This window comes from Emydura macquarii, unplaced genomic scaffold, assembly GCF_026122565.2.
Source record: "Emydura macquarii macquarii isolate MOO-44397 ecotype Brisbane River unplaced genomic scaffold, CSIRO-AGI_Emac_v2 contig_2924, whole genome shotgun sequence".
Taxonomy (NCBI): Eukaryota; Metazoa; Chordata; order Testudines; family Chelidae; genus Emydura; species Emydura macquarii.
The window spans coordinates 2,789,857-2,798,351 of record NW_027133061.1 but is presented as its reverse complement, the minus strand read 5'-3'; positions in this window follow the sequence as shown (position 1 = coordinate 2,798,351).

Genomic DNA, 8,495 nt, shown 5'->3' with positions numbered 1-8,495 from the left:
TTGCCTCAGTTTCCCATAGTGTGCTTTCAGTAAGTTCCGTGTGGCTTGTTCACAGTGAACACTGCCCCTTCAGGGCTCTAGTTTAATTAATCAGTCATCAAACTTGCTATATAATCAAGCCTTCTCCTTCTGCTGTAGGACCCATGCTTCTCCATGGGCTGGAGTTCTGCAGTCTTTACCCTGCTGATTCCAGGTATGTCTCAGGCCTCCCTGCCTGGACAGCTTTGTATTTGCTCTCCTCTGGAGCTTTCTCTCTTTGTGTTCTGCCAGCTGTTCATCTCTCTGGGAGCCTGTGCTCTCCCGCGAGACACCACTGGGAGTAGCTTCCACACCCAGCTCCCTTGAGGAGCACTCTTGCCAGGAGCTTCCTTTTTGTTTGTAACATTTTTATCAATGACCTGGAGGTAGACATAAAATCATTGCTGATAAAGCTTGCAGAGGGCAGAAAAATTGAGGGCGTGGTAAATAATGAAGAGGGCAGGTCACTGGTTCAGAGTGATCTGGATTGCTTGATAAACTGGGCACGAGCAAACAATACGCATTTTAATATGGCTAAATGTAAATGTATATATCTAGGAGCAAAGAATGCAGGCCATTCTGGATATAATGCACTTAGAGTTTCAGAAAGCCTTTGACAAATTCCCTCACCAAAGGCTCTTAAGCAACGTAAGCTGTCATGGGATAAGAGGGAAGGTCCTCTCATGGATCAGTAACTGGTTAAATGATAGGAAACAAAGGATAGGAATAAATAGTCAGTTTTCAGAATGGAGAGAGGTAAATAGTGGTGTCCCCCAAGGGTCTGTACTGGGGCCAGTGCTGTTCAACATATTCATAAGTGATCTGGAAAAAGGGGTAAACAGTGAGGTGGCAAAATTTGCAGATGATGCAAAATTACTCAAGATAGTTAAGTCCAAAACAGAGTGTGAAGAGTTACAAAGGGATGTCACAGAACTGGCAACAAAATGGCAGATGAAATTCCGTGTTGATAAATGCAAAGTAATGCACACTGGAAAACATAATTCCAATTAAACTTACAAAATGATTGGGTCTGAATTAGCTGTTACCACTCAAGAAAGAGAGCTTGGCGTCACTGTGGATAGTTCTCTGAAGACATCCACTTAATGTGCAGCAGCAATCAGAAAAGGTGACAGAATGTTGGGAACCATTAGGAAAGGGAGAGATAATAAGACAGAATATATCATATTGCCTCTATATAAATCCATGGTACGCCCACATCTTGAATACTGCATGCATATCTGGTCACCTCATCTCAAAGAAGATATACTGGAATTGGAAAAGGTACAGAAAAGGGCAACAAAAATGATTAGGGGTATGGAACAGCTTCCATATGAGGAAAGATTAAAAAGACTGGGACTTTTCAGCTTGGACAAGAGACGACTACTGGTGGATAGGATACAGGTCTATAAAATCATGGCCCGTGTGGAGAAAGTAAAAAAGAAAGTGTTATTTACTCCTTCTCATAACACAAGAACTAGGGGTCACCAAATAAAATTAATAGACAGCAAGTTTAAAACAAACAAAAGGAAGTGTTTCTTCACACAACACACAGGCAACCTGTGGAACTCTTTGCCAGAGGATGTTGTGAAGGCCAAGACTACAACAGGGTTCCAAAAAGAACTAGATAAGTTCATGGAGGATAGGTCCATCAATGGCTATTAGCCAAGATGGGCAGGGACGCAAAACCATGCTCTGAAGTGTTCCTATCCTCTGTTTGCCAGAAGCTGGGAATGGCCAAAAGGATGGATCACTTGATGATTGCCTGTTGTGTTCATTCCTTCTGAAGCACTTTGCATGGGCCACTATCGGAAGACAGGATACTGGGCTAGATGGACCATTGGTCTGACTCAGCATGGCTGTTGTTATTTGCTTATGTTCTTAGGAGAGAGACTGGGCTGGATAGAGATGGAGCCTTCTTAACAGCAGAGGTGGTTAGTGGCAGCCAGGGCTGTGGCCCGGGGCAGCATGTGAGACCGTGCTGCGGCCTGAAGGCCACTTGTTGTGCGGATGAGCAGAGAAAGCCTGTCCCCGGAGCTGTCAATCCAGTGCTTTTAACAAGCACTAAACCCACCCAGCTTTCTTGCTGATGATCCAAGCCGGGCTAGTCAAAAGGAGCTTTGTTTGTAAAACAGAAGAGACCGGGAGCCTGTGCGTATTGCTCCCTGCCAAGGTTCTCTGCTTCCAATTGAAATCCAGATTTAGATTAGCTGTAAAGGATGGAAATAGACACTATAAGTCTACTGAGCTCCCAGCTACTGTCTGCCCTCTAGTAACCTCCCTCCTCTTGGCCCCCCCCCCACCCCCACTCCCTACACACAATCCCTTCTTAGAAACCTCTGTGGAGTTAATGAATCCTGTCTGAAAGGCTGGTCCTTGGTGCTCTCAGGCTCAGCAGGTACAGAAGCATTCCCAGAAGCCAATGACCTTCCATGCAGCAATGAGCAGCCAGCGTACCAAACGGCTGCTTTGCAAATCTCCGGCGTGAAACTGAGCTGGTTTTTAAAGGCTTTGAGTCATAGCAACACAGTAACAGGCTTTTATTGGCTATTTCTTTATTTTGCTGCTCTCCCAGCTGAAGGCTGCTGCTGTGCTGAATTCCCCCCCTCCCAATAAATATAAACAAACGAAGAGCTTGGACAGCACGGGGGCAGTGGAGCGAAATGATTGCTGCGTCTCTGCATAGCGACGGAGTGTATTTTGAGGGTTTCCGTGCATCAAAGGGGCCTGCTCCATTCAAATTCTGTGTTCCCTTCTGCACCCCTCGCAGGCCCCCAGCCAAAAACCCAATCAACTTCCCCATAAAGAAGCCATTAGAAAATAAGTACAGGCTTTGAAATACGAACACTCCCTGAACCCATGAATTTGATGCTGGTAGGTGACCCAGTTTTTCATCCTTGCAAGGATACCATACACTTCAGTGTGTGGCTGTCCACAAACCCGGCATCCTATATATACTTTCTAGAGCTCTTAAAGATCCCAAATTCCTTTGCTTAATTGTGTTTGTGCCTTGTTTGAAAGCAGTGAGGGGGAGAGGTGAGTAAGCCACAATGAATGCTAGGCGATAAAAACAGCCACGCCACCCCTCAAAGGCTCTGCCATCAATTGAGCAGAGATGGGCGTTCAAGCGACGAAAGATTGGATCCAGATTTTGAGCAGCCCAATGTTGCAAGGTTTGGTTGAGGCCCGTTGTAAACAGGGGACGATCTGCACAACTCCAATCAGGGCTGAGGTTTCCCAGAATTGGGATGTGTTCAGATCTGGGATTTTGGTCCACAGGACGTGGTGTATGAACCCTACATTAGAGGTTAACAGGAGCCTGAGTCCACTTAGCCCACGGGGTGGCATCCGTGAAAGGGTGCTGGGCCTAACTGGCAATCAAACCCAGCTCAGCAGGCGTTGGGACTTCATAAAGGAAGGACCACAGGGAAATGGGAAGAAAGGCCATGTGAGAAGTGGCTGGGAGTTTCCTCTCTTGGTCTAAAGGTTGAGAGGAGCCTGAAGCTGGGAGCCAGAACTAGCGGAGCCTGACCTAGGAGAAACCCCTCGCTCTGAAATAAAAGCAAGAATAAACATTGCAGGCATTGGGGTGAACCCCAGCAAGAAGGCCTGAGGAAGGAGTAGGTAGGGGGAACTTGGAAAGGAAGTGAGGGAAGCTGAGGCTGTCAGGGAAGGCCACTGGAGGCAGGGAAAACCCTGGGTACAGGAGTTAAAAGGCAAAGAGGGTTCAATATGGAGCCGAGACCAATGGAATACCAAGATGGTGGGAGATGAAGGAAGAGACTGAGTCAGGGAATGGTACAGTCCTGGGAGGAGAATTGGACTAGCACTACTGGAGCTGACATTTCTTTGAGTGGTCTACGTTGGAGATCCTGGGCGAGGAGTTGTGTGTCGTAGTAACCCCCAGGAAAAGGGGCTAAAGAACTGGAATTGGGGTATTTTATGTGGACTTGGGACTGGAGTACCCCAGAAGGAGTTTTAAACTAATCTATGACCTGGCCAAGTCACGAGAAGAGGTGGACCGCCACAGGACCATCACGACTGTCACCAGGGGGCGCTAGAGGAGTCTGCTAAGCCACGCCCAGACATGAGGTCATGCACCAGTGGTGAGTCTTCAGTCCATTACGTATTACGTATTTGTCCTGCAGTAGCTCCTAGCAGCCCCAGCCCTGGACCACGACCCCGTGGTGCTAGGTGTCATACAAACACAACAGAAAAAAAAACCTGTCCTTGCCCCAAACAGCAAAACAATCTTCGGTTTTGGTCCAAGTCCAAATCCATGGCTGATGTATAATGCAATGCTGGAACCTCTAAAAGGCAAATAGTATCTAAGCAGATTCCCAGCAGGCTCAGAAAGGAGACTTCAGATATAGCCAGCTCCCTCTCCTTTATGGGTCCTGCTTAAAATGCATCTGCCACTCCTCCGAGTGAAAAGAACTCTCTTCTGTTCTCTCTCAAAGGTCTCCTGGAATCAGTTAGTTATGGGCTCACAGACAATGGATCTGGAGCCCTTTACGAGCACAGGGCAGGCCACCGTGCTGAGCAAACAGCTTGTTAGATGAGACCCAGTCTCCATGTTTATTATTACCCGTTGATCAGGAGGTGCTGGGGAATTCACCATGTGCACTTCTGAATATTACCACATTGCCAAACCTCTCTTCTCCTCACTGTGCTCAGTAATTGGGTGTCTTTCCATCTACATGGCACAACTACAAGGATAGTTTAGCACTTGAATACGTTACCGAGGGACGTTGTGGAATCCCCGTCATTGGAGGTTTTTAACAACAGGTTGGACAAACACCTGTCAGGGATGGTCTAGATTTGCTGGGTCCTGCCTCAGCACGGAAGGGACGGATTAGTGGACCTCTCGAGGTCCCTCCCCACCCGAGATTTCTATGACTGCAGAATCAAGTTTGTATAACATATTCTGTGTTATTGGCATGTGAACATATAGCAAAAGGAGCTGTTGGAGGGGCACCGAAATGTTATAACAGTGATGGCCTCAGTGGAGACGTTCTGAGTTGCAAAGAGCTGCACCTGATTTTTGTAGGACACCACAAATGGCAACCTTTTGTTCCAGCATGGTTTCCTGCAGCTAGCTCAGTTACAACCATCTCCCAGTCTGCTGGAGAGCCAGTCAGTGTTTATTGGGAGGGGGAACAGGATTATCGCTTGTTTCCCATCTTATAAACTGAAATTCAATGTCAGTTTAGCCAGGGAAGAGGGGTATGGGGCGGAAGCCTAATCACTTAAGGGTTTAGCACCTGCCTGGACTTGCAGTGTCCAACCTACTAAGGGTTAAACAAAAAATGAATAAAAATCCTCCACCAAGGTTGCTAGGAATAGGAGCCTGAAAGAATCAGAGGGGCCCAGTCTGCTGGCAGAGGAAAGAGAAAAGTTGGCATCTTGTTTACTGCCTGCATGGTATTTGCATTTGTTCATTCTCACTAGACAGGGACATTTAGAGAGGCCAAAAGAAGGACGTATTTCCTCTTCAGCATGGGGCACGGGTCACTTGCTGGTGGATTCTCTGTACCTTGAAGTCTTTACATCATTATTTGAAGACCAAAATAACTCAGCCTTAGGTTAGGGGTCTATTACAGGAGTGGATGGGCGAGATTCTGTGGACTGCGTTGTGCAGGAGGTCAGACTAGATGATCATAATGGTCCCTTCTGACTTTATAGTCACAGTGCAAAACTCAGGCGCACACTAGAGGAGATAAACTGCAGCTGCCACTGTGTTTTTACACAGGCCTGATTGTTTTTCTTTTAACATTTAGGCTTTGTCTACATTACAAGCACTACAGTGGCACAGCTGCAGCTCCGCTGCCGTAGTGTAGATGCTTAGCACATCAGTGGAAAGGATTTTTCTGTCAGCGTCGTCAATCCACCTCTCTAAGAGGTAGTAGTTAGACTGACAGAAGAATTCTTCTGTTGACCTAGCTGCGTCTACATTGGGGGTCAGGTTGACCTCACGAGGGTGCCCAGGCCGTGAAATTTTTCACAGTGCTGAGCAGCACAGTGAGGTCGATATAACGTTTAAGTGTAGACCAGGCCCAACAGTCTTGGGCCAGAGACTGCATTTATCCCAGTTGCCTCTGCTCCCTGGAGAGTCAACCAGACAGCCACCATTGCACTGCTCTGCTCGTGGTGCTGTGTTTGGTGGAACTCATGTCAAGCGCTCTCCTTCTCAGCCTATGGCATTTCATCTGCGTTACGAATTCATTGCCAGCTTAGGGTTGGCTGTAAGCAAAATGAATCTCATTTTTTAAATCAAACTTGATGAAAACATCGCTTACGCATTTTGTGTTTAATGCTTTGACTATACTTAGCCATCGTGCTATTTTCAGGTAGAACCTCCACCCTGACCCCTCATTGTTCTGCTGACTGTCCCAGGTACATGCAGGTAGAACACAACTGCTGAGCTCCTGAATGCACCATTCGAGATGTCCTCCGCCTGCCAAGCACAGAAGGCAGAGCCAGGGGCACCAGCAGTGCATGCCAGATATGGTGATGATTTCACTGCAGTTGTGACTGGGTTTCAGCAGGTGCAGGGAGTTTCAAGGAGCCAGCCACGAAAGGTTTAAGTAAGAGGCATGCAAAAATAAAATAAAACCCAAAAAGAAAGTTATTGGCTTCTGGGCATATTCTCCCTTGATTTGATCTTAGTGGGTGGGGAGCAAGGATATAAAAGCCTCCTTCATGTTGACTTTTCTAAGCTGCTTTATTCATGACCCTCTTTTTTTCGGTCTTAATGAAAATTTGCTGGCAATTAGAGCCGTGAGAATGTAGCTGGCCAGTGCTGGGGGCAACTTTGGACCCCTTTCTTTAACTAAATTAATTCATTAAAGAAAGCCACAGAGGAGTTTTAAAGCTGAGGCTGCCGCTCTGTCTTTTTAGCTCACGTTAAACATGAGATTGTCTCAGCTGGCTGGGCACGTAGCCACCGGATGGGCACACCGGACTGAGTGAAAGACGCTAGGTTGGTCCTCGCTTTGAAGCCCCTGAGTTTGATTTTTTTCCCTTTTCATCCTGCACCTCATCTAGAGCAGTGCAAAGTGGATGCAAACACTGTTGTTCTGACTCGTTAGCATTACACGCCCATTTTGCACAGGGGTGGATCACACACAGTGCAGGCCAGGGAGAACCAGGGCACCTGGCTTTTCTCAGGCTGCGCCCCGGCCACCGAATTGCTCGCCGTCCATTTGGAGCGTGGGAGTCACAAAACACCATTTGAGTAGGGAAGTGTAACCCTGATTTTCCTCACCCCACTGTTTCATAGGCTCAGCGTGTTTAAGGCCAGACGGGGCCATCAGATAGATCATCTAGCCTGACCTCCTTTATCTCCCATTTCACCCGTTACCCCTATACTGAGCCCATAGGCTTTAGGTAGACCAAAGCAGTCCAGTCTGCAGGAAACAAAACTGTGCACCACAGGCAAAGACCAGGAGGTACCAAGGTGCCCTCAATGCCCCAGACTCCTGCAATGGCAGGAAATTCATTAGATGAGAGATGTCCAGATGATCCCTGCAGTCAAACAATGCTACAGAGGAAGGTGATAAAACCCCCAAGGTCCCCTATTCTCCTGATATACCCCCACAATAGCTTGCACCGATTCCAGTGGCAGTTCAATGAGAACTGGATAATGATTCCCATCCCTGGAGGACTGTTGGCTGTGTCTTTCGGGAGTTACAATCCATCGGTTGTCAGCCCATTCATGACAGCCATCCTCTCTGTAGCCCTTGCTTCCTCAACTTGCCTATGGCATTGATGCGGCGTGAGGGGGCAGGACTGGAATTTGACCTCAAGAGCAGGGTATACAGCATAACAGAGAAATGAGCATGCAGACTCCCTCCGAGGGCTCTCAGAGCTGCCACTGGCAACCTTGACACAGTTCCTTAGCAGCAAAGTGAAAATAATGTACCTGCATTTGTTCCATAACCAGGAAAACCTAATACCAATACAAACATTACATGGTAGTGTGCAATGCCTTATAAACCAGAGAGCAGCTAGTCAGAACATCATAACAGCTAGCTCTTACAGAGTACTTTTCATCAGTAGATCTCCAAGTGGTTTACAGAGAAGGTCAGTATCTTGATTGCCATTTCATAGATGGGGAAACTGAGGCAGAGAGGTCACCCAGCAGCCGAGCTGGGGATTGAAAAGATCTGACTATGGAGCATCAGTGAAACTGGCTCAATTTTTGTTTCTTGATGCACAGAAGGCTTAAAACTAAAAATTGCAACTTGCTGTGACAGATCAGATGAATCAACAACACATATGATGTGGGGGCTGGGTTCTCCCTGCCCCTTGTTCAGGCATTTGTACCAGTGCAGAATGGGTGTAAAATGCACTTTGCACTGATGTAAATGATCAAAAAGAGTGCAGAAGAATGGAGAATCACACCCTGGGGCTCTTTACCCCACCTTCTCCCTACCCATCCACCCAGTCCTCAGGAATATTCCCCCACACATTATCTC